This window comes from Somniosus microcephalus, chromosome 16 (assembly GCF_052327205.1).
Source record: "Somniosus microcephalus isolate GS21.2 chromosome 16, FLI_Smic_1.0, whole genome shotgun sequence".
NCBI classification, from domain to species: Eukaryota; Metazoa; Chordata; class Chondrichthyes; order Squaliformes; family Somniosidae; genus Somniosus; species Somniosus microcephalus.
Genome location: NC_141002.1, coordinates 16,808,012 through 16,834,307, shown reverse-complemented (window position 1 = coordinate 16,834,307; position 26,296 = coordinate 16,808,012). Strand labels below are relative to the sequence as shown.

The window sequence follows — 26,296 nt, the reverse complement described above, 5'->3', positions numbered from 1 at the left end:
ATGGTATGCACCCACGCATACTCAAGGAAACTAGGGAGGAGATAGCGGATTGGCGACAGCTAATGTTGCTCCTATATACAAAAAGGCAGATAGAACAAAACCTGGGAACTATAGACCAGTCAGCTTAATGTCAGTGATGGGAAAGATGCTGAAATCTACACTAAAAGAATGGATAGAAGAGCATCTAGAGACAAAATATAATAAAAGATAGTCAGCATGGATTCCGAAAGACTAAGTCATGCTTAACCAACCTGATAGAATTCTTTGAAGCGGTAACGGAAAGAGTAGACAAGGGTAATGCAGTTAATGTCATATACTTGGATTTTCAAAAGGCTTTTGCTAAGGTACCACACGGTAGGCTCATGACAAAGGTTAGGATATGTGGAGCCAGGGGAAAAGTAGCTGAATGGATAGCAATTGGCTAAAATATAGAAAGCAGAGATTAGGGGCAACGGGTAGTTTTTCAGATTGGAGGAAGGTAGAAAGCGGTGTTCTACAAGGATCAGTGCTGGGACCACTGTTAGCCATAAATTACATTAATGATTTGGACTTGGGAACAAGTTAAATATGATACCAAACTAGGGGGTGTAGCTAACACTGAGGAAGAATGCAACATAATAAAGACACCATTAGAAAACTTGCAGGCTGGGCAGTTAAGTGGCAAATGAACTTCAAAATACCTGTAGATAAATGCGAGGTGATGCACTTTGGTAGGAAAAATAGAAACATCACCTGCACCTTAGAATATAAGAAGCTGAACGGGGTAGAAGAGCAAAGGGATCTAGGGATCCAGGTGAACAAATCATTAAAAGCAGCATCGCAGGTCAGCAAAGCAATAAAAATGCTAACCAAGCACTGGGATTTATTTCTAGGGGTATAGAATTCAAAAGCAGTGAAGTTATGTTAAACTTGCATAGGTCCCTGGTCAGACCCCACTAAGAGTACTGCGCACAGTTGTGGTTTTCATTCATACTATAAAAAGGATGTCGCATTGGAGAAAGTGCAAAAAAAAAAAAGATTTATAAGGATGCTACCAGAACTGAGAAAATACAGCTATCGGGAAAGGTTGAATAGGTTGGGGCTTTTTTCTTTAGAAAAGCAAAGATTTAGCGGTGACCTGATGGAGGTCTTTAAAATTACGAATGGGTTGGACAGGGTAGCTATTGAGAGAATGTTTCCACTTGTGGGAGAATTCAAAACTAGGGGCCATAAATACAAGATAGTCACTAATAAATCCAATAACAAGGAGAAATTTCTTTACTCATAGAGTGGTTAGTGGTTGAGGTAAATAGCTTAGATGCTTTCAAAAGGAAACTACAGGAAACTTTGGTTTATCCGGAGGTTAACTGTCCGGAATGCTCGATCCACCGGCAAAATTCAGGAGTCGGTTCAGTAAGTTTTTTTTCTTTTCGTTGCTTTTTTTTCACCAGTCAGGCTCTGCAAGGTCTAGCTAAAGCTGTTGCTTAGCTACAGAGACGCTTGCAAGCTACGGCCGACTGTTTAGAAGCTGTTGCTAAGCAACAGGGTTTGTTGCTAGATACGGAGCTCAAAAGCTCTGTATATGTTTTAACATTAGCGCTGGTTTGTCCGGCAGTTTTGATGGGGCGGCAACAGCTCGGTCCCGTCGGTGCCGGATATCACAAAGTTTCCTGTAGATGAGTCCATGAGAGAGAAGGGAATAGAAAGATATGCTGAAAGGCTGAGATGAGGTAGATAAAATGGGAGGAGACACGTGTTGAGCACAGACTAGTTGGGCTGAATGGCCTGTTTCTGTGCTGTGTATTCTATGTAATTCAATACAGACTGTATTGAACTGGAAACTTTATGGTATGACTTCAGTTACAACACTTGGTGGTGCTTATCTCCCTGAAGCCATCAAAAGAATACAGAAAATTCTTTCAACCCACATTTCTTTCTGGGGATAGTGGACATTTAAGGAAAGGAGAACATCTAGAAAGAAAAGAAAGAACTTGCATTTATATAGTGCCTGTCAGATCCTCATTACGGACCAAAATATTGTACCTTTGATGTGTACTTACTGTTGTCACACAGGAGAATGTGGAAGCCAATATGAACGCAGCAATGTCGCACAAATAACAAATGACCAGGTCATCTCTTTTTGTTGGTATTGGTTGAAGAATGAATGTAGGCTAGGACACCCCTGCATCTCTTTGAATAATGTTGTGGGATCTGAAAGGGCAGATGTGGCCTCGGTTTAATGTCTCATTTGAAAGACGGCATCTCTGACAGTGCCGCACTCCCTCAGCACTGTACAGAAGTGGTCAGCCTAGATTCAGGTCTCTGGAGTGGAGCTTGAGCCCACAACCTTCTAACTCAGGTGAGTGCTACCACTGAGCAATACTTTAATAATTTAGGAAGTAATTTTGCTTAATAAATAAATTCCTTGCCTCTCCCTGATAAAATAATACATTGGCCCAGATTTTGCTGCCAAAATAACAGCAAATTTAATGGCGCTTGTCCAGCAACTTCTGGCGAGGAAGAGATACTGGAGACAATTGCTGGATGATTTGACTCTAATTCACTCTATTTCCTTCTCCGTTGTTCCCCTGTTTTTTCCCTCAGTCTTTGAATCTCTGTGGTTAAGGAGATGGACTGTTGGTCCCATCGTTCACTAAGGTCCTACATGCCCCACTGCCTTCACCGGGGCTGTTATAAACTTCCAGCAAGTTGCAGGGCAAATCTTTTTCGAGCCGAAGGGTAAGGGAAGGGAAAAAAGTCCAACTACCAGGGCATGTAGCCAGATGTCCTGCTCCAGCAAAATCTGAGCCAATATAACATCATTAATTATGGAAAAGGCTATTTGATATTTATAACAGGACAAGACGAACCTTGTACCAGCTAGACCAGTGCTGATCATTAACTTTTCATCCAAGTCTATAATCCCAATTGGCAGTGATGAGATGCGGGTCAGCACCTGCGAATTCCCCACACAGTGAACTTCTGATTTCAGTATGTCACTGTGAGCAGTTTTGTAGTGTAGGCCAGGCACATTTCCCACAGGAAGAGAGGGATCAATGGTTTTATTAAATTGCTCCAAATTGATTTGAAACAAAAAACCCTTTTAAATGCTGTATTGAAGCTGGATTAAACAAGCTTCCTCTTATTATTCCACTGCTGGAGAACATGGAAAGGAGAGGGAAGAGCTTTGAATGCCAGCTGTGCCAACATCCCAAAGCCAGGCAGACTGTGAATAGAAGCCCAGAGGCACGTGGAACAGTGAGTCTACCAGGAGCAGCAGGTGAAGGAGAGGTGGGCTGCAAACAGCCTCCAGGGTCCTATTCTAAGCATCAGTGCGTTGAACTTTTAACATTAAATGAATGGTGAATATCATAAGAGTGACAGAAATGGAATGCAATATAACTCAACACACAAAAGATAAAGTGGTTCATTACGCAGCAAATTGTTCTGATCTGGAATGCACGGCCTGAAAGGGTGGTGGAAGCAGATTCAATAGTAACTTTCAAAAGGGAATTGCAGATATACTTGAAGGGGAAACATTTGCAGTGCTATTGGGAAAGTACAGGGGAGTGGGACCAAGTGGATAGCTCTTTCAAAGAGCCGGCACGATGGGCTGAATAGCCTCCCCCTGTGCTGTATAATATACAATTAACAGAAATTAGTGATGACTGGGGAAAAGTTTGTTTTTAGGAAACTGCATACTTGAAGTGGAGTGGCTGTGGAATTAAGTGTCGAGCCTGGATACATCCATGCTGTATAAAATGGTACATTTTAAAGTGAGGTGATTCAAAGGGTGAATCAAATAGAATTATCTTCAGCAACCTCTCCTGATGGTGTACTGAGTCAGTCACCCCTGTTGTGCACTGTACACACCAGGATGTCCCATGTTGTAATTGCTGGCCAATGATGAATTAACAGTGCACATTACCCAAGATGAAGAAGGGAGGGCAGGGGGAGGAGAGTAGCCCGGGTTCTTGCTTTTGATCACTATTGAGTGACCTCTGTAGTATTGTCCAATAGAAATTGCTGACTAACCACAGGTGTGGCTATGGTAACACTGTTTTATCCACATGCACTAATTATAGTAGAATAACACCTTTCTCTCTCAGTTCTGGTCACCAGTGTTTCCTTTAAGCTGCGTGGCCACACAGCATACTGCAGCTCCTGCGCAGCCAGCTCACTGGCTTTTAAATAGGAAAATTGTATTTTGAATGGGCCGTGCAGCCCCTTAAAGGGGCCATGCATCCAAAAAATATTAAAGGGAACATTGCTGGTCACCTGTCCTAATGTCTCCTTCCTTGGCTTGGTGTCAGTTTTCTTTTGCCTGATTACGCTCCTGTGAGGTGCCTTCGGAGGTTATACTGTGTTAAAGGCGTTATACAAATACAAGCTGTTGTTGTTGTAAATGTACTTCATCATGTGTATATTTACTTAACAATCATCTACCACTTTTCAGTCACCTAATGGCCACGGTAGGGTAAAGCTTACGTTACTGGGCTAGTAATTCGGATTTCCAACATCTGCAGTATTTTGCTATCGTAGTAATGCGGAGATGTGTTCAAATCTCATCATGCCAGTTTATGAATTTGAATTCTGATTTTAAAAAAAAGTTAAATAAATCTGGAATAAAAAGCTAGTAACAGTGACTGTGAAGCTATCAGATTGTTGTAAAAACCCAGCTGGTTCACTGTTTATTTTAGAGAAGGAAACCTTACCTGCTCTGTCCTATATGTGACCACAGACCCAATGTGGTTGACTCTTAACTGCCCTCTGAAATGGCCTAACAACTTAACTGTATCAAACCGCTACAAAGAAGTATAATAAGGATTAAATCAGACGGTCCACTTGGCTTCAACCTAGGCATTGGATTTGGACCCGGCAAAGGCACACCCACCCTGCAAAGTCCTCCTCACTAATGTCTGGGGACTGATACCAAAGTTAGGAGACCTGTCCCACAGACTATTCAAGTAACACCCTGACATAGTCATATTCACAGAATCGTACCTATCAGCCAACGCCTCATGGCATCAGGTCAAACATGGGCAAAGGAAACCTCCTGCTGATTACTACCTACCGCCCTCCCTCAGCTGATGAATCAGTACATCGCTGCAGGAGTTCCTCAGGGCAATGTCCTAGGCCCAAGCACCTTCAGCTGCTTCATCAATGACCTTCTTGCCATCGCAAGGTCAGAAGTGGGAATGTTCGCGGATGATTGTAGTGTTCAGTTCCATTCGCAGTTCCTCAGATAATGAAGCAGTCCGTGCCTGCATGCAGCAAGACCTGGACAGCATCCACGCTATGGCTGATAAGTGGTAAGTAACATTTGTACCACACAAGTGCCAGGCAATAACCATCTCCAACAAGAGAGAGTCTAACCACCTCCCCTTGATATTCAATGTCATTACCATCATCGAATCCCCCACCGTCAACATCCTGGGGGGGGGTCACCATTGACCAGAAACTTAACTGGCATATATAGTGTGGCTACAAGAGCAGTTCAGAAGCTGGGCATTCTGCAACGAGTGACTCATCTCCTGGTACTTCCCAAAGCCCTTCCACTACCTACAAGGCATAAGTCAGGAGTGTGATGGAATACTCTCGACTTGCCTGGATGAGTGCAGCTCCATCAGCACTCAAGAAGCTCGACGCCATCCAGGACAAAGCATTTGCTCAATCGACGCCCCATCCACCACCTTAAACATTCACTCCCTCCACCATCGGTGCAGTGTGGCTGCAGTGTGTACCATCTACAAGATGCACTGCTACAACTCACCAAGCACCTCCCAAACCCACGACCTCTACCACCTAGAAACATAGAAACATAGAGATAAGAACAGGAGTAGGCCATTCGGCCCTTCGAGCCTGCTCCGCCATTCAATGAGATCATGGCTGATCTTCGTCTGAGATCTTAGCTGATCTTACCAGTTCAGTACCCCGTCCCCGCCTTTTCTCCGTAACCCTTAATCCCCTTAGCCTTCAGAAATATATCCAATTCTCTCTTGAAAATATTTATTGAATTAGCCTTCACAGCCCTCTGTGGCAGGGAATTCCACAGGCTCACCACTCTTTGAGTGAAGAAATTCTTCCTCATCTCTGTTTTAAATGATTTGCCCGCTATTTTTAGACTGTGGCCCCTGGTTCTGTGCTCCCCTGCCATTGGAAACATTCTCTCTGAATTCAGCCTGTCCAGGCCTGCCATAATTTTATATGTTTCGATGAGATCCCCTCTCAATCTTCTAAACTCCAGTGAGTACAAGCCCAAACTATTCAATCTCTCCTCGTAGGTCATTCCCGCCATTCCAGGTATCAGCCTGATGAATCGCCGCTGCACTCTTTCCATGGCAAGAACATCCTTCCGCAGATGGGGCGACCAAAACTGTACACAATACTCCAGATGCGGTCTCACCAGCACCTTGTACAGCTGTAGTAAGGTATCCCTATTCCTATACTCGAACCCCCTTGATATGAAGGCCAACATACCATTTGCCTTCTTAATCGCCTGTTGCACCTGCATGCTCTCCTTCAGTGACTGGTGCACAAGAACACCCAGGTCCCTCTGCACTTCCCCATCTCCCAATCTATTGCCATTTAGATAATAATCTACCCTCCTGTTTTTACCCCCAAAGTGGATAACCTCGCATTTATCCACATTATAGTGCATCTGCCACGTATCCGCCCATTCCCCCAACCTGTCCAAATCGCACTGTAGCCTCCTGACATCCTCATCAGAGCCCACCCCTCCTCCTAGTTTAGTGTCGTCAGCGAATTTGGAAATATTGCATCCAATTCCCTGATCCAGATCATTTATATATATTGTGAACAGCTGGGGTCCCAGGACAGATCCTTGCGGCACCCCGCTGGTCACTGCCTGCCACTCCGAAAACGAGCCGTTTATTCCAACTCTCTGTTTTCTATCCGCCAGCCAGTTCTCTATCCACGTTAATACTTTGCCCCCAATCCCATGAGCCTTAATTTTGCATGATAATCTTTTGTGTGGAACCTTATCGAAGGCTTTCTGGAAGTCAAGGTACACCACATCCACTGGCTCTCCCCCATCTATTTTACCAGTTACTTCCTCAAAAAATTCCAGCAGATTAGTCAAACACGATTTACCCTTTGTAAATCCATGTTGACTCTGTCCGATCCTTTCCCCATTTGTCAAGTGCTCCGCTATTTTATCCTTAATAATGGACTCTAGCATTTTGCCCACAACCGATGTAAGGCTTACTGGTCTATAATTCCCTGCTTTCTCTCTACCCCCCTTTTTAAATATTGGGGTAACATTAGCTACCCTCCAATCCACGGGTACTGTTCCCGAGTCAATGGAGTTCCGGAAGATGATCCTTAGAGCATCTGCTATCTCCAGGGCCACCTCCTTAAGTACCCTAGGATGTAGTTTATCAGGCCCCGGGGATTTGTCGGCCTTCAGTCCCCTCAACTTACCCAACACCATATCCCTAGAGATACTAATTTCTGTCAGCTCCTCCCTCTCATTAGTCCCTATGTTTGCCGATATTCCTGGGAGGTTATTTGTGTCCTCCTTTGTGAATACAGAACCAAAGTATGAGTTTAATTGGTCTGCCATTTCCTTATTCTCCATTATATATTCTCCCGAATCGGACTGCAAGGGACCGACTTGGGATTTTACCAGTCTTTTCCTCCTGATATACCGATAAAAGCTTTTGCAGTCTGTCTTTATGTTTGCTGCAAGTTTACTTTCGTATTCTATTTTCCCCTTCCTGATTAGAAGGACAAGGGCAGCAGCCACCACCACCACCACCTCCAAGTTCCCCTCCAAGTCACATACCATCCTGACTTGGCCATATATCGGCATCCCTTCATCAACTCTGGGTCAAAATCCTGGAACTCTCTACTTAACAACACTATGGGAGTACTTTTACCACATTGAATGCAATGGTTCAAGAAGGCAGCTCACCATCACCTTCTCCAGTGCAACCATGGATGGACAATAAATTCTGGCCTTGCCAGCATCGCCCACATCCCGAGAATGATTTTTTTTTTAAAAAGGAGGCTCGTGTGGAGCTTAAACACCGGCATAAATCGGTTGGGCCGAATGGTCTGTTTCTGTGCTGTAAATTCCGTGTAATTCTATATAAGATAATCCTGGTCCTCCAAAAACCCAGGGGGATAAAAGCTAAACAAAATGGCTGAAATGCCAGTGGTGCGTTTTGCATTCCATATAATATACCCTTGTTGCTTCGTGTTTCCGTTCCTAGGACGGAGATAAGGCTGCCAGGAGTTGTACAAGAGAATCTTTGGATGACTTGTCCAACAACAACAACTTGCAGTTATATAGCACCTTTAAATTAGTAAAACGCCCCAAGGCACTTCACAGGAGTGTAATGACGCAAAAATTGACAACAAGCTGAAGAAAGAGACATTAGGAGGGGTAACCAAAAGCTTGGTCAAAGAAGTAGGCTTGAAGGTGTTGTATCCGTGTGTTAATGGAGACACGGAATGCAGGAGTTGGTTTAACAGGTGTTTACTGAACAAAGTCTGGAGGTGAACTAAAAGATACAAGACACTATACAGGCTTATATACCAGAGTGGTCACTACCGGTATTACAGTACACAGGGGCTCTTAAAGGTACATACACTACAATTCCTCCCCTTTTAGATAATTAGTACATAACATTTTAAGTAATCATTAATTAACATGTTTACAAGAATAATAACCTACACATTTGCTGCAGTTAATCAATTATAAGTCGGTCTCTCTGGAGGCTTCCTGACTCGGTCCGGATAACGCCTCGGTGGTGTAGTAGGTTCTTTTGGCAAGGTCGATTCGGCTTGAATGCCAGTGTCGGGTTCATCTGGTTCCAGTATCACCGGATCGGAGGTAGATACTATGGGTATCTCTGCTTCATCATTAGGCGTATAGAGTTGTGGTGTAGGTTGTCCCTTTTCGGATGACTCTATGATCTGGTCAGCATGGCACCTTATTATGCTTTCTCCAATGTCTACGGTATACATCAGCGGTCCTAGTCGTGTGCAAATAGTTCCAGGCTGCCATTTCTCGGTACGGTAGTCCCGGGCCAAAACTTGTTGACCTATCTGGAAGGTTCTAGTTGGCCTTTCATTCATGCCTTGAAATTGCCGGTTCTCTACGTCCCTTCTGATGTTTGGCTTGATCAAATCCAGCCGGCATCTTAGTCTTCTATTGAAAAACATCATGGCGGGAGTTTGGTTTGTAACCACATGTGTTGCATTCCTGTACGCAAACAAGAAGTTATCTACCTTATGTTGTAGATTTATGTCTTCATTACCCATGGCCTTTATGGCCTTCTTGAACGTCTGGACAAACCTTTCAGCTAATCCATTGGTGGCGGGATGGTATGGGGCGGACGTGTAGTGCTTAACCCCATTGTTTTTTAAGAACTTCCTGTATTCTTCGGACACAAATTGCGGTCCATTATCAGAACAGATCTGTTCAGGCAGCCCATTCCTGGCAAATATGGTCCTTAATACTGTGATGGTTTTTTCCGTGGTGGTGGAGGACATCTTTATTACCTCCGGCCACTTGGAGTGTGCATCAACCGCGATTAAGAACATTGAGTCCATAAATGGACCAGCAAAGTCGATATGTACCCTTTGCCATGGAGATGAGGGCCACTCCCATGGATGTAGAGGGGCTTGTGGTGGGGCGTTTTGGACCTTCTGGCATCCTAGACAGCTCTTGGTCATTTCTTCGATGTCTCCATCGATACCTGGCCACCATACAAACGCCCTGGCTAGGTTCTTCATTTTCACTCCACCCAGATGCCCCTCGTGAAGCTCCTTTAGCACTTTATCCTGGAGTTTGGGTGGAATCACCACTCTGGATCCACACATCAAGGTTCCTCGGCACACTGACAGCTGTTCTCTTCTTTGCGAGAATGCTGGCAACAGTGGTTCGCCATGTGCTGGCCATCCCTTCACCGTTAAATCGTAGACTCGTGAGAGAGTCGGGTCATTTCTCGTTTCCTTTTCAATGGTAGAATTTGTTGCTAGTAGACATTCCACTATGGTAGAGTGGAACATCTCCACTGGGTCCACTGTAGGTGCCTCTTCTACCGTTGGCAACGGTAGGTGCGATAAACCGTCAGCATTCCCATGCTGTTTTGATCCTTTGTATTCTATGTCATATTGGTGTGCCCCTAGGAAAAGGGACCACCTCTGTAGCCTTTGCGCTGTCATAATGGGAACGCCCTTTTTAGGGTTGAATATGGAGACAAGGGGTTGATGGTCAGTCAACAAGGTAAATTTTTGTCCGTGTAGGTAATGGTTGAATTTCTTCACTCCCCATACCAGGCTGAGTGCTTCCCTGTCGATCTGGGCATAGTTACGCTCAGCTGAGTTCAATGAGCGTGACGCAAAAGCTATCGGCCGCTCCGAGCCATCAGGGAATCTATGCGATAATACCGCTCCTACGCCGTAAGGGGATGCATCGCACGCCAGTCTGATTGGCAGTGATGGGTTGTAATGAGCCAACACTTCCTTGGACGTGATCAAGCCTTTGCATTTATGGAAGGCATGTTTACAGTCTTCGCTCCATTTCCAAATTACTCCCGTTTGTAGCAGTGCGTTAAGAGGGTGCAGAACAGTTGACAAGTTCGGTAAAAATTTATGATAGTAATTTATCAATCCCAGGAACGACCTTAATTGTGAGACATTTTCAGGTGTTGGGGCTTTTATGACCGCTTCAATTTTTTCAGGTGACTTATGCAACCCTTCTTCGTTAATTATATGGCCACAATATGATATTTGTTTCTGGAAAAATTCGCACTTGGGGCGATTTGCTCGTAGGCCCCGTTCTCTCAGCCTAGTGAGCACCTGCTCCAAATTGGCAAGGTGCTCGTTGTCATTTTCTCCTGTTACAAGGATGTCGTCTAGGTAGCATTGAGTCCCCGGAATCCCTTGCAGGACTTGCTCCATAGCTCTTTGCCAGATAGCTGGAGCTGATGCTACTCCGAAAACCAGTCGATTGTACTGGTACAGGCCTTTGTGTGTGTTTATCGTGAGATACTTTTTAGAGGCCTCCTCAACCTCCATCTGCAGATATGCCTGTGCCAAGTCAATTTTGGTGAAACGTTTCCCTCCGGATAGTGAGGCGAAAATATCTTCTATCCTCTGAAGAGGATACTGTACCGTGTGAAGGACCGGGTTTACAGTCACCTTGAAGTCCCCACAGATGCGAATTTTTCTCTCTTCTTCAGATTTATCATTATTCAACGTTTTCTTCATGACTGGGACGATGGTTGTTGCCCACTCGCTCCAATCTACCTTGGATAACATGCCTGCCTTTTCCAAATTCCCCAGCTCTGCCTCGACTGCTGGACGAATTGCGTATGACACCGGCCTTGCCTTAAAAAACTTGGGAATTGCCGCATCTTCCACTTTTATTGAGGCGGTGACGCCTTTCAAGGTTCCTAGTTCCTGTTGAAACACTTCTTTGGCGTTAGCCAAGATGTCTTTTAATCGTTCAGGTATGACGTCATCATTTTTTTTCTTACTGGTCACCGTCAGTGCCTGAATGGAGTGCCAGTCTAAACGTATCTTCCTGATCCATTCACGTCCCAACAGCGGTGGACCACCATCTTGCAGAACGTATAAATACAACTTCTATATTTCTTTGCCGTTATATACAACAGGCACCCTTATTTTCCCTCTGGGTTATACTTTCTGCCCCGTATATGTCTTCAAGATAATGGATGTGTCTTTCAAAGGTATATGCGGAAATAGCCGCTCGTAATCCCGTCGACTTATGACGGTCAGAGCTGATCCTGTATCTAGCTCCATTTTAACTGGGGACCCCGCTATCGTGAGGGTAACCCAAATGGTGTGGTAATCTTCTTTGGCAATTACATTATGTAATTTGAGACAGCTTAGTCTCTTGTTTCCGGAGTCACTATCGCTCTTCTGGTCTTCGAAGCTACTGTCCGTCATCATTTGTACCTTTCTGTACTTTTCCTTATTGATTTTTTTTCTGTCAGTGGATTTTCTGTTTCCAGATCGGCATACACGTGCAATGTGTCCCATCTTTCCGCATTGCCTGCATGCTTTGTCCTTGAACCAGCAGTCCCTCTGGTCATGGGTGGATCTGCCGCAGCGATAACATCTCTCGAAACCCCGTGTCATTTCATGGGTGCCGAAGTCCTGTGGCTTTTGCTGTATCTCTGCAGCTCCTCTTGCTGCTGCTTCGTATAATACAGCCACACTGAAGGCCTTGTCCAGTGTCAAATCTTTCTCAGAAAGTAGCCTTTTCTGTGTTCCTTCACTTAGGAGACCGCAGACGAATTTGTCTTGTAGAGAATCTGCCAGTCCTGCCCCGAATTGGCAGTGCATTGACAGCTTTCTTAATTCGGTGAGGTAATCAGCGTTACTTTCATTCTTGTGCTGATTCCTCCTGAAGAATTTGAATCGTTCCACTATCAGCAGCGGTGTTGGGTTTAAGTGCTCCTGTAGGGTATCAACAATCTCCTTAAAATTCTAGTCCATCGGTTTGGCTGGAGTGATTAAGTTTCGTAACAGCCCGTATGTCCTTGCGCTCATCAGATTTAGAAGTACCGATGCCTTTTTATCATCCTCTACTTCATTCGCTGTGCAATATACCTCCACTCTTCCCACATATGTGGTCCAATCCTGTATATCGCTATCGAAAGCAGTAATATTGCCAGTTTTAGGCATCCTGAAAATCAAAAAATGGCGCCTCCCGCGCTTTCCTTTCTTCCCTGCCGAGAAAAAATGGCGCCTCCCGCGCTTTCCCGCTGCTGACAATGCTGTTCTCCGCGGTTTTTATTTACACAGATATTTTTAATAGTTGGAGACTTGTTCCCGCTGGACTCTCTGGGACTTTTCCCTCCCTCTGCTTGGTCCGAACGCCGACCTGCTTTGCAGCGCCGGCCGTCTCCCGAGTGCTCCACCCTCCGTCTCTGTTTGCCTCCGCCTTCCGACTCGCTGCTCGGCCCCGCTGCAGAGCCACCCGATCGAGCCCCAGCCCGCCGCCCAGGAAGGATTAGTGCAGTACCTGCCACCAGCCCGGCTAGCTGGTGAAACCACAGTTGGTTTTTTTTCTTCGACCTTCGTCTGAGGAATCGATCTCCTTGAGGTGCTGCCGAATTGCAGGTAAGTCCGTTTCCAATTCGTCGCCACTGTTGTATCCGTGTGTTAATGGAGACAAGGAACGCAGGAGTTGGTTTAACAGGTGTTTACTGAACAAAGTCTGGAGGTGAACTAAAAGATACAAGACGCTATACAGGCTTATATGCCCGAGTGGTCACTACCGGTATTACAGTACACAGGGGCTCTTAAAGGTACATACACTACAGAAGGAGTGTCTTAAAAGAGCAGAGAGAGGTGAAGAGGTTTAGGGAGGGAATTCCAGAGCTTCGGGCCTAGACAGTGGAAGACATGTTGCCAATGGTGGAGCGAAGGATCGAGGAGGGGATGGACAAGAGGCCAGAATTGGAGGAGTGCAGAGATCTCGGAGGGTTGTAGGGTTGGAGAAGTTAACAGAGAAGGAGGGGGCGAGGTTATGGAGGGATTTGAACATGAGGATTTCATCGCGAGAGACGTGATTTTTATTGAAAATTCAGCCCAACTTGCGATCTCGCGATTCACCTCAGAAAATTCACGATTTAAAACTTTGTCTGCAATATTGTTGACATGCTGAGCAAACCAAAAGTGTGTGCTCCGCCACACACTATGCGGAGGAGTCCAACTCGCTGGGTATGTTGGGAGATGTAGTTCCATTCTCGAACCATTCACGTGTGCTGTGCATGAATCGGCACAGTCAGTGAATGCGATCTGGAAAGGGTGAGACATGGGTGAGGGGAGGAGAGATGGTGGAGAGTGACGGAGATGGGATACAGAGAGGAATGGGAGAAAGATGGAGTTAGAGAGATAGAGATTGGGGAAGAGTGACAGGGCGAAAGAGATGGAGGCACAGAGAGATTTGGAGGACGATGAGAGAGAGATGGGGGTACAAAGAGGAATGGGAGAGAGATGGAGGTGGAGAGAGAGATGGAGCTACAGAGAGAAAGGATGAGACTCAGGAGAGGAGGAAAGAGATCAAGACTGTTGAGTCTGTGCTTTCAAATGTAGTTATGCTGAATAACTGGACACAGACTACAGAAATACTTAAACAGGTCTTTAGTAACTGAGGGTCAGGGCTGAACTGGAACACTTTGCTCCACAGGGTTTATATACCGGTGTGGTCACCACCGGTACTACAATGTACAGGAGCCATCAAAAAGTAGTCCATCACCTTAAGGTATCCTCTTAAGGTGGTACAGGTTACATACACTACAAAGACCAGCGGAGGGGGGGGGAGAGAAAGGGATGGAGATGCGAAAGGAAAAAATTGACGTGGCCGGAGGGAGAGGTGTGGGAGAGATTGGGGGAGGAAGAGAGAGATACCGGGCAGATAGAGAGAGGAGTAAACACTGAGGGCAAGAGATAGTGAGATACAGGGAAAAAAGGAAGGGGGGAGACAGAGATGAGAGAAAGAAACTGAGAGGTAGTGGGGAAAAAGACTGAGGGGGGAGAGCGATTGATGGATAGATGTGAGGGAGAGAGAATGAAAGGAGGGGTTGGGGAGCGAGACCAGAGGCAAGGGAGAGAGAGAAAGCGAAGGGGGGAGTCTGATCGATTGATAGGAGGGAAAAGGAAAGAGGAGGATGATGAGGGTGTTAAAGTTTTTAGGCAGCAGAAGATGGTTTTCTTGAGTCCAGTGACACAAATCATTCCTGTATGTAAGTCCACACACCCAGTTAACTGAAGTGACTTTATCTGCCAATATCCGGTAATGTAGCATTGCCCAAGGTCAATCAGAGCACTTGTTGTAATTTGCTAATTGGATATGACAGCAGCCCTCCCATCTATTTGGATAATGGAAGAATAATCCAGTGGTTCTCAAACTGGGGTCTGCACAGACAGGCTGGTAAACAGCAGAGGGAGAGGAAACAACCCTGAAACACTCAGCAGCTGTGCCGTGAGTAGGCGGGCGGTGGAGGGTTACACCTGAAACTGTGCCAGTGTTCCCAACAGGAGCCACCGAGCCTAATCCCACTCCAGGAAGAACAGGGAAGTGTCGTGCGGTGAAGTATTCAACAAGCATGTTGCTGAACCCGTAGGCTTACCTTTCCGCTGAAGGGAAGATAAAAGTGTTCACATCACCAATCACATCAATGTTCACTAGGGGTGATCGCGACTCCTGTCTCCATGGGAAAGTATTTTTGATCTTTTTCCCCCAAAACTAACCTTTGGTTGGCAGCTGCAGGGACTGTATTGCGTGGTGGTTGTGTTGGGCACCAGGTGAAGGGTGGTGATGAGTAGAATTTTTAATAATTTTTTTTAAAGCATTTTCAGATACATTAATATAGTTTTTGTAAAGAGCTGTAACTTGTTAGAGATTAAATAAAGCCACTAATGATTAAAAAAAAGCCACTACCCTCATCCATGCCTTTGTTACCTCTAGACTTGACTATTCCAACGCACTCCTGGCTGGCGTCCCACATTCTACCCTACGTAAACTTGAGGTCATCCAAACCTCGGCTGCCCGTGTCCTAACTCGCACTAAGTCCTGTTTGCCCATCTACATTGTGCTCGCTGACCTACATTGGCTCCTGGTTAAGCAGCGCCTCGATTTCAAAATTCTCATCCTTGTTTTCAAATCCCTCCAAGGCCTCGCCCCTTCCTATCTCTGTAATCTCCTTCAACCCCACAACCCCCCTGAGATATCTGCGCTCCTCTAATTCTGCCCTCTTGAGCATCCCTGATTATAATCGCTCAACCATTGGTGGCCACGCCTTCTGTTGCCTAGCCCCTAAGCTCTGGAATTCCCTCCCTAAACCTCTCCGCCTCGCCACCTCTCTTTCCTCCTTTAAGACGCTCCGTAAAACCTACCTCTTTGACCGAGCTTTTGGTTATCTGCCCTAATTTCTCCTTATGTGGCTCGGTGTCAAATTTTTTGTCTTATAACACTCCTGTGAAGCGCCTTGGGACGTTTTACTACATTAAAGGCGCTATTGTGGCGACACGCCACCACTGGACATAATCCGCTCACGGTGGCACGGACAGTTTACGCAGGCGCACTGCCGGCAGCAGACGCCCCCAGCCGGGGGCCCTTTCCTCCAGCAACTTGTTTCCTGCAGGGACAGGCTGCCGGGAGCACTTCCTGTCTGGGGAGTATTTAAGTGGTTGCGCGGGCTTTTCCAGTTTCTCTTTGCCATGAGGTTGATTAAAGCAGTTGTGTTTCAGCAACTCTGGTCTCGACTCCCACGTTTTCCGCGGTATCTCAACACTATATAAATACAAGTTGTTGATGTTATAAATCAAAAAATAGCAACTCATGATTTCTTACTAAATCTCATGATTTTTCAGAGTTTTTCTCATGATTTATGAGGTGGTGGTGGGGTTGGCATTACTGGAAATCTAAAATTGAGATGTTGCCAGACTGGGAGCCAATGTAGATCAGCAAGCTCAGGGTTGATGGGTCAGCGGGACTTGGTGCGAGTTAGAATGTGTGCAGCAGAGTTTATGGAGAGTGGAAGATTGGAGGCCGGACAGGAGAGCATTAGAAACTGGCCCATCCAATTTTCCTCTTCACCAAACAGCAGCGCAGAGATAAGGAACTTGCCCTAAGGTCTCATGGATGCGAGTCTGTGTGCCACAGCAAACTGCGTAGGAACGTGCTGCTCATCACTGTAAACTGTAACCTCCATGAGCTCTGCCATGGTTCCGTTCCTGACCGTCACATCTCTATCCGAATTCTGTGCTAACATATCACCTATGCCTCAGCGATCAGCAGATGTGACGTTACTGGGTGGCACAGCCATTTTCACCGTTTTATGAGTGTCTTCAATTACGGGTGAATAACTAATTTCAGTGCGAATGCTTCAGATAGTGTGTAAAATTATAAAGTGATGCAGCTAAAGTAAAGCTGCATTATTATTTCAAAGTAAACCTTGGGATACAGTCAAACACTTTCAAGGCCGCATTTATTATTAGTCCCTGGTCGCCCTGAGAAGTTGGTGGCGGACCTTCAAGTTGTGATTGTTTGTACAACTGAAGGGATTTGCTCGGCCACTTCAGAGGGCATCAAGAGTCAACCAGCAGTAGGGAGTAGAGTCACATTTAGGCTGCTTTCGTGGTCATTTATTTCTGGTTCCAGCCTACAAAGAACCAGATTTATTGAATTCAGTTTCACAATTTACCCTGGTGGGATTTGAACTCTCAACCTCTGGGTTGCTCGCCCATTATTGGCTGCCATTCCAATACTGAATAGCTATCTAGAGAAAAACCCAGATTCAAAGTAAATCAAGAGAATAGGAATCCTCATTTACTGATTCTTTTATTACAGCAGAGGGCACTCCACCCCCAAAATAGCAGTGTGGCTGTACCCTTGCAACAGAAGGTGTGTCAGAAGGTTGTAGGTTCAAGCCCCACTCTAGTCCGACGCTGCAGGGCAGTACTGAGGAATTGCTGTCGGAGGTGACATTCTTTCGATGAGAAGTTAAGTCTGCCAGCTCTGGTGAATGTTAAAGATTCCATTGCACTACTCAAAGAAAAGCGGGGAGTTCATGTTCGCGGTCAACATTCTTCTCTCAATCAATATCTGTAACAAAAAAAAATAACTGGTTATTCATGTCCTCACTGTTTCTGAGACATCGCTGGCACAGAAATGCTGCTGCACTCGCCTACATAGCAACCATAGTGTTTCAAAAGTAGTTCATTGTGTGTTGCGCTCTGAGCTAATTCAACCTGATATGGTGCCGGGTGACTGCAAGCATGCTATTTATTATAAATAGCAATGTCCATGGAGCTCGTAGAGTGTGCTGCAGATGTGAGGTGTAGATTGGAACATGGTCACATCTGAAATAGCTGAGTGAATATAATACAGCTTCCAAATAAAACCATACTCTAATATAACTAAATGTATTTAAATATAACAAGAGAAAAGTGACCCTTCATACCAGACTGTTAATTCCCCATTGACTCACTGTCTTCTTTCTCTCATTTGCCATCATACCTGCCCACTTAAAATATTCTGGTGGAGATAAACAATTGTTACTTTTTATTTCCTCTCCAATTTGCCCCCCTCCCCACCCACTCTCGTAAACTCTGTTGCAAGGGTACAGTTCCACATGTGGTGGCTGCTCTTTGGCACCTTGCTCAAATGGTCATTATTCATGTGTGAGTCTTGACAGTGATTGATGACAGACTCTTTGACTATAGAGGGCATCACAGCCGATCATGACCCTGTCCTCACCGGACACCCACTTCCAAGAGGTCACTGGATGGTGATCGGCCGATTGGACCCTGGCTGACTTTCCCTTCCCCAATCCAGGGCATAGAGGCATGTTGTAACAGTCCTAACTGTTGGATCAGCTGGGAGAAGCGAACCGTAGAGACTTGAAAGATAGACTTGCATTTCTATAGCGCCTTTCACAACCTTGGGACGTCCGAAAGCGCTTTACAGCCAATTAAGTACTTTTTGGAGTGTGGTCACTGTTGTAATGTAGGAAACGTGGCAGCCAGTTTGTGCACAGCAAGCTCCCACAAACAGCAATGTGATAATGACCAAATAATCTGTTTTCGTGATGTTGATTGAGGGATTAATATTGGCCAGGACACCGGGGAGAACTCCCCTGCTGTTCTTCGAATTAGTGCCATGGGATCTTTTACGCCCACCTGGGTGAGCAGACGGGGCCTCGGTTCATCCAAAAGACGGCACCTGCGACAGTGCAGCACTCCCTCAGCACTGCACTGGGGTGTCAGCCTAGATTTTTGTGCTCAAGTCTCCGGAGTGGGTCTTGAACCCACAACCTTCTAACTCAGAGGCGAGGGTGCTGCCCACTGAGCCACAGCTGACACAAGGTCCAACACGTCTTTTGATATTAAAAAACCCTAAAATACTGAAGATGCTGAAAACCTAGAAAAACAAAAACCCACAGAAAATACTGGAAACACTCAGCAAGTCAGGCAGCATCTGTGAAGAAAAAAATACATCAACATTTCGGAAAATTCTTCTCTGACCCCCTTCACCAGGATCTGAAGATATTACACGTGAGCAGCTTATACGAAAGAACAGAACGAGGGTAAGGGTGGGGGGGGGAAAGAGAGAGAACGAGCTGTAAAGTGATTAGGTGGAGGACAGGAGATGATTAACTGACAAGTGACGATAGCATAAGACAAAAGGAGGCACCATGAGAGAAATAAAAGACATGTACGAGGTTCAAGACTGTGAATAGTTAAAGCAGGTTAGCTGGGTTGGAGAGAGGGGGAGCGTGAAAACCTGGCAAAATGGAGCAGGCTCCAAGTCTGGTGGAAGGTAAAAGCAGGTCAACCCCAGGGGAGCAGACCACCCTGCCGCTTCTGCAGATGCGACTTCACAAGGTGGTCAGTTTGTTTTCATGTTATTCAAAGCTGTCCTGATCAATGGATCAAATCTGCATTTCCAGGACGAATACAAACATACGAAAAATAAGGGCAGGAAAAGACCCACTGGTCCATCCACCCTGTCCCACACAGTTGTGATACTTGCAGCACCACAATACAGACACTCCCCACCCAACCCAAAACCATGTGATCTCCTGAGCGAGGCAAAGAAACATAAAACCCAGGGCGGGGGTGGGAAGAAACTGGAAAATTTTGCCTGACTGGCTGAGTGTTTCCAGCATTTTTCTGTGGGCTTTTGTTTTTCAGATTTCCAGAGAAAATCCTATCCAACTCCCTTAGACGATCAAAACTAGTCCAGGAGACCACCCTGGGCCTGATTAATGTTACCAGGCACCTAGCTTTTGTACAAGGTGATCTCCGCTCCAGCCAGAACAGGTCTAGCTCTCGATTGAAGGAATTAAGCAAATTAGCTGAATAAAGGCTTTGCGTTTCAGATCTCAATTGGATTCCCTTTTTATATATAGCGGGAAAGCACAGTATAAAGTTATGTAGTTGTGTTATGTTGGAAAACATGGCAGTGTAGCGATTCGTGTGCATCGCCACTAAATAATCAAGTTCGACTTCGACGAACTATAAATAAGTTGTTTATTTACAGGAACAGGTTAAATACAACAGGTAAGGTAGCAGGTAAGATGGCTGACTGTAGGAGCATCGTGGTGTAGGTCTTTCCCCAGCGGGGACGTCACGAAGACTAACTAGAAGTTTCCGAACTCGACTGCCAGCAGGTTCCGAGCTCTGATGTCATGACGCAGAGTACAGGAATGAAGCCTGAGTGCAGTAACAGATACATTTATAAGTTAAAGGGAATTATGTATATCTCAATGTAAGGGACAATCGGTGGTACCGCCACATAGGCCCCCCCAGAATTCGCTTTAACGAAAGTCCAAGGATGAGGTGGTCTGACGAGCTGGTGGTCTCGGTGGTCATGCTGTCTCGACTAGGGTCCTCAATTTAAATAAAGGAAACTACGATGGTCTGAGGAGCGAGTTGGGTAGGATTGATTGGGGAATGGCACTCAAAGGGTTGACGGTGGATAGGCAATGGCAAACATTCAAAGACCGAATAGATGAACTACAGAAGTTGTTCATCCCAGTTTGGCATAAAAATAAAACAAAAAAGGTGACTCAACCGTGGCTAACAAGGGAAATTAGGGATAGCATAAGATCCAAGGAGAGGACATACAAATTGGCCAGAAAAAGCAATAATCCTGAGGATTGGGTGCAGTTTAGGATTCAACAAAGGAGGACAAGGATTAATTAAGAAAGGAAAAATAGAATATGAGAGTAAGCTTGCAGGGAACATAAAAACTGACTGTAAAAGCTTTTATAGATATGTAAAGAGTAAAAGATTGGTGAAGTCAAGCGTAGGTCCCTTGCAGTCAGAATCGGGGTAATTTATAATGGGGAGCAAAGAAATGGCAGACCAACTAAATACATATTTTGGTTCTGTCTTCACAAAGGAGGACATAAATAACCTCCCAGAAATACTGCGGAACATAGGGTCTGATGAAAGGGTGGAACTGAAAGATATCAGTATTTGTAGGGAAATGGTGTTAGGAAAATTGATGGGACTGAATGCCGATAAATCCCCAGGGCCTGCTAATCTACATCCCAGGGTACTTAAGGAAGTGGCCCTAGAAATAGTAGATGCATTGCTGGTCATCTTCCAGAACTCAATAGACTCTGGAACAGTACCCATGGATTGGAGGGTAGCTAATGTTACCCCACTATTCAAAAAAGGTGGCAGAGAAAAAGCGGGGAATTATAGACCGGTAAGCCTGACATCGGTAGTGGGGAAAATGCTAGAGTCCATTATAAAAGATGTAATAGCAGAGCACTTGGAAAGCAGTGACAGGATCGGACAAAGTCAACATGGATTTACAAAAGGTAAATCATGCTTGACTAATCTACTGGAATTTTTTGAGGATGTAACTGGTAAAATAGACAAGGGAGAACCAGTGGATGTGGTGGATTTGGACTTTCAGAAGGCTTTCGATAAGGTCCCGCATAAGAGGTTAGCGTACAAAATTAAGGCACATGGGATTGGGGGCAAGGTATTGACTTGGATAGAGAACTGGTTGGCGGACAGAAAGCAAAGAGTTGGAATAAACGGGTCGTTTTCCGAGTGGCAGGCAGTGACTAGTGGGGTACCGCAAGGATCGGTCCTAGGACCCCAGCTGTTCACAATATATATTAATGATCTGGACGAGGGAATTGGATGTAATATCTCCAAATTTGCAGACGACACAAAGCTGGGTGGGAGGGTATGCTGTGAGGAGGATGTCATGAAACTCCAGTACGATTTGGACAGGTTGGGTGATTGGGCAGAAACATGGCAAATGCACTATAATGTGGATAAATGTGAGGTTATCCACTTTGGTGGCAAAAACAGGAAGGCAGATTATTATTTGAATGGCAATAGATTGGGAGAAGGGGAAGTGCAAAGAGACCTGGGTGTTGTGCACCAGTCGCTGAAGGTAAGCATGCATGTGCAGCAGGCGGTTAAGAAGGCAAATGGTATGTTGGCCTTCGTAGCAAGAGGGTTCGAGTACAAGAACAAGGATGTCTTGCTGCAGTTGTACAGAGCCTTGGTGAGACCGCACCTTGAGTATTGTGTGCAGTTTTGGTCACCTTAACTGAGGAAGGATGTTCTTGCCATGGAGGGAGTGCAGCGAAGATTCACCAGGCTGATACCTGGGATGGCAGGAATGACGTACGAGGAGAGATTGTGTCAATTGGGCTTATACTCACTGGAGTTTAGAAGATTGAGAGGGGATCTCATCGATAACTATAAAATTCTGTCAGGTCTGGACAGACTAGATGCAGAAAGGATGTTTTGATGGCCGGGGAGTCCAGAACCAGGGGTCATAGTCTAAGGATAAGGGGTAAGCCATTTAGGACTGAAATGAGGAGGAATTTCTTCACCCAGAGTGTGGTGAACCTGTGGAATTCTCTGCTACAGAGGGCGGTGGAGGCCAGTTCATTAAGTATATTCAAGAAAGAGTTGGATATATTTCTTAAGGCTAAAGGGATCAAGGGATATGGGGAGAAGGCAGGGACAGGGTACTGAATTTGGATGATCAGCCATGATCTCATTGAATGGCGGAGCAGGTTCGAAGGGCCGAATGGCCTACTCCTGCTCCTATCTTCTATGTTTCTATGTAAGCTGATCCTTACGCACGTCGTGGTGAATAAAACGTATCCGTCAGGCGAAGGAACAGGGAAACATGCGAAACAGCAGGCCTTGTCAGAGTGACAGGCAGGTCGGGCGGACGCGGGTGATGACTCTGTTGATGTTGGAACAAGTCCTTGTTCTGACGAAATCTGCAGGAACGCCAAACGAGCGATCCAGAAGGACTTGACAGGCGAGGTCGGTGAACTCGCCGACAGGTAAGCGAAACCTTCAGGAGGCTGGAACACACGGAACGGTGCGTGCCATAGTGCTACGACGTTAACACAACAGAGGGTGAAGAGTTACTGCGTTGACCAGTGATCGGTGAGGCCAGCAACTTTCACGTGGCTGATCGCGGCCGCAGGATGCCCGTTGGACCCATCCTCTATGTGTGCAGCTTCAGTAGACGTTTGCGTTTGTTAAAGGGAAAACTGGAGAAAGGGCGGCAACTGTCCAGGTTGTTGTTGCTTTCGGGAGGGGTAAACTGCTTGTTGTAGATTTAGGAGAAAACAGCCGGGAGGGCGGCACACTTTTTGTTCATGCCGAATCGTGTAGTAGGTAACACAACCAGCAGGCTGAAGGGCTGGTGCGTCGTCGGCGGAGAAGGAGTCGTCGTCTTTCACGAGGGATAGGTCCTCGTGGTTCGCGAGGGATGGGACCTCGTGCGCGAGGAGTGCGTCCTCGTGTTTCGTGGGGGGTGAGTCCTCGTGGTATTCCCGCAGGGCGCGCTCCGATTTTGTGGGCCCGAACATGCTTTACCCCGCGCTTGGAGAGATGTATACTTGCTGTTGCTTTGGACGTAGAGGCGGACGATTCGTGTGGCGGTAGGAAAGACGAGTACGGGGACCGTAAGCAAGTGCGTGGTCGGCGCCGCATCGATGTTCTCGTCGAACGGGGCTTCTACCTTTATAAAGCACGAGGGAGACTGTGGCTCCCTGGATTGCGGTAGCGACAGCAAAACGGCTGGTGCTTCCATGGCGTGCTTCTTTTGTGAAAATTGCTCACAAAAAAACGGGGTCCGGTTGAGTTTTGCCCGCGTCAAACGGGATCTGCTCCAGGCTGCACTTACCTTGCGAATACGTTCGCAAAGACGGGGTCGCCTTTGGAGGAATCGGTGTTAGGCGGTTGCTATTCCATGGTTGTGCGTCGGTCGTCTTGTGGGAAGACGAGGTTCAGGCTACGCGTTGCTACCGTGAAAATCGTTCACGGATACGGGGTCATCAATTGTAGTGTTGGAATTGATGAGCTCCGGTACTCACGTCGTTGGGTCACCAATGTAGCAATTCGTGTGCATCGGCACTAAATAATCGAGTTCGACTTCGACGAACTATAAATAAGTTGTTTATTTACAGGAACAGGTTAAATACAACAAGTAAGGTAGCAGGTAAGATGGCTGACTGTAGGAGCACCGTGGTGTAGGTCTTTCCCCAGCGGGGACGCCACGAGGACTAACTAGAAGTTTCCGAGCTCAACTGCCAGCAGGTTCCGAGCTCAACTGCCAGAAGGTTCCGAGCTCTACTGCCAGAAGGTTCCAAGCTCTGACGTCATGATGTCATCACGCAGAGTACAGGAATGAAGCCTGAGTGCAGTAACAGATACATTTAAAGGTAAGTTAAAGGGAATTATGTATCTCAATGTAAGGGACAACCAGTGGTACCGCCACAGCAGCTATTTTGTGCCAGCAACGTCCCACAAACAGCCATGAGGTGAACGACCAGTACCGTGGTCTGTTTATAGACTGAGGTAAGGACACCAGAAGAACTCCCTGCTCTTCTATATATTGTTACGGGATCATTAACATCCATCTGCACAGGCAGACTTGTCTTAACGCCTGGCCCAGTGGAGCAAGCAAAATAAAGCCTGCAAGTTAATTTTTCAGGCTGCCGTTAAGTGCTAGGGTCAAAGTCAAACGGTCATGGATTCCTCTGTGCATTTTTCGTAGCTCAGTAAATACCCGATCACTCCGTCCCAGCTGCGATTGATTGATGACTGAGTTGGATTTAGAGCAAAGTTCAGCAAAATAACACAGATCAACGGAGGTTGAGGAATTGGATGTGGAGGTTTATTCTGATTTTGGCCTGTGCTGGCAATAGCTGTGGGTGTGGATGCTGACTATAGTTACCCTCCTTGGCTATGATGCATGACAACGTTCAAAGAACATAATGAATATTACTACTGTGGGTAGATTTTTGTTCTCCTCTGCTGAAGGTGGTGACTTGGGTCGCCAACCCTCCAGGATTGCCCAGGAGTCTCCAGGAACTAAAGACTAATCTCCAGGATAACAACAGAAAATGCTGGAAAAACTCAGCAGGCCAGGCAACATCAGTGGAGAGAGAAATAGAGTCAACGTTTCAGGTCGAAACCCTTCGTCAGGACTAATCTCCAGGACACTGCTGCCAGCAAACTGGGAGAAAAATCATAGGGGCATAAAAAAAATCATGTTTTAAAAAAGATTTCTTTGAACACTTCTGTTTACTAGTTATAAAAATATTGGACATGGGGTGGAAAAAGCTGTTTGACTGACAGTCAAGAATCATCCATTTGGTTAATGGAGAGTCTATTAAAGTTCCAATTGGTATAGGAAGGTGGTGCACCATGACAATGGACATGTTGGGTGACCAATGGTGAGAGTGTGGGGGCGGGGTGGTTGTAGGCAGAAGGTCATGTGATGAAATTTCCAGGAATATGTCCAAGCAGAGTTGGCAACCCTAGTGGTAACCGATGCTAGGGTGTGGCTCCACCCATGCTGGACACCCTCTTGTACCTTGTACGATGTGTGAATTTGATGTGTATAACGAGACAACGTATGTTGGCAGGCTATTCAATCATACAGGGTATTGGGCCAGAAATTCGGGTCGGAGGCTTCCCGCGGGTGCAAGCCCCCGACCTGCAGTTACCTTGCGCGCCGGCCGTTGTGCTGTGGGCCGGCGTGGGATTCCGATCCTGGGCCTGCGCCAACTGCCGGCGTGCAGTGCTTGCGTATCCCAGGGGCGCAGTTAGTTCGATGCGTCCCCTGGGATCACGTGGGCCATGGAGAGCCAATCGGAGCAGGGAATCTCTATTCATAGATTTGACAGGAAGACCTGTCAAATCTATGAATACAGTTCGGCCCAAAACATAACAAGCTTCAAATACATAAAAAAAAAAAATCACATTTTTAAAATAACTATAAATTACATAAAATAACTATTTTAAACAATTTAAAGTTTTGAAAAAAATTAATTACAGTTTCTAACGGGGCTAAAAATCAACTTACCTTTCTTTAAAGTGTTTAAAAATAATAAACCTGTGGAAAAAATGTTTTAATTTTACTTAATTCACCACTTACCTTGTTAAAAGCAGGCCTTGCGACTGCTTTTTAAAAGCATAGCTGCTGGAGACTTGCCCTCCCGGAAAAACCTGGAAAAAAGCGGAAGTTCCAGGCATATGTGCTGCCTCTCCAGCGCACGCGTTCGACCTGTGATCCCCTTCCTTTAAGGGAACGGAAGTTCCGGGGTTCCCGCGCATGCGCAGTGCATGCACGAAACCGGCACTTTCGTTGGGCCTACGCGTGAGTACCCAGCGCGTACTCACCCGGTGGACCCGAATTTCTGGCCTATTATTTCTTATCTGCCGCCTACTGGATAGTGTGCAAGAGCAGGAACCCTTGCTTGATTTTTTTCCTCTCTCCCTTGCCTAAGGGTGC

At 46.0% G+C, this 26,296-nt stretch overlaps 1 protein-coding gene and 2 long non-coding RNA genes across 4 annotated transcripts in view; 1 reads left to right on the top strand and 2 right to left on the bottom strand.

The window, feature by feature from the left end:
- The window catches only part of tbxas1 (thromboxane A synthase 1 (platelet)), a 315,721-nt gene that overhangs the window by 6,511 nt on the left and 282,914 nt on the right, over positions 1–26,296 (top strand). The gene's annotated exons all lie outside the window — the stretch shown is intronic.
- Positions 17,322–26,296, bottom strand: part of LOC147105988 (uncharacterized) — a 310,673-nt gene continuing 301,698 nt past the window's right edge. Inside the window, exon 3 of the long non-coding RNA XR_015081310.1 lies at positions 17,322–17,596. This is a non-coding gene — a long non-coding RNA (uncharacterized LOC147105988). The remainder of the gene's footprint in view (positions 17,597–26,296) is intronic.
- LOC147105990 (uncharacterized) lies at positions 20,009–25,742 on the bottom strand. The gene is made up of 2 exons (XR_015081311.1): positions 23,681–25,742; positions 20,009–20,208 (listed from the first exon to the last, which is right to left on the bottom strand). It is a non-coding gene; the product is annotated as an uncharacterized LOC147105990 (long non-coding RNA).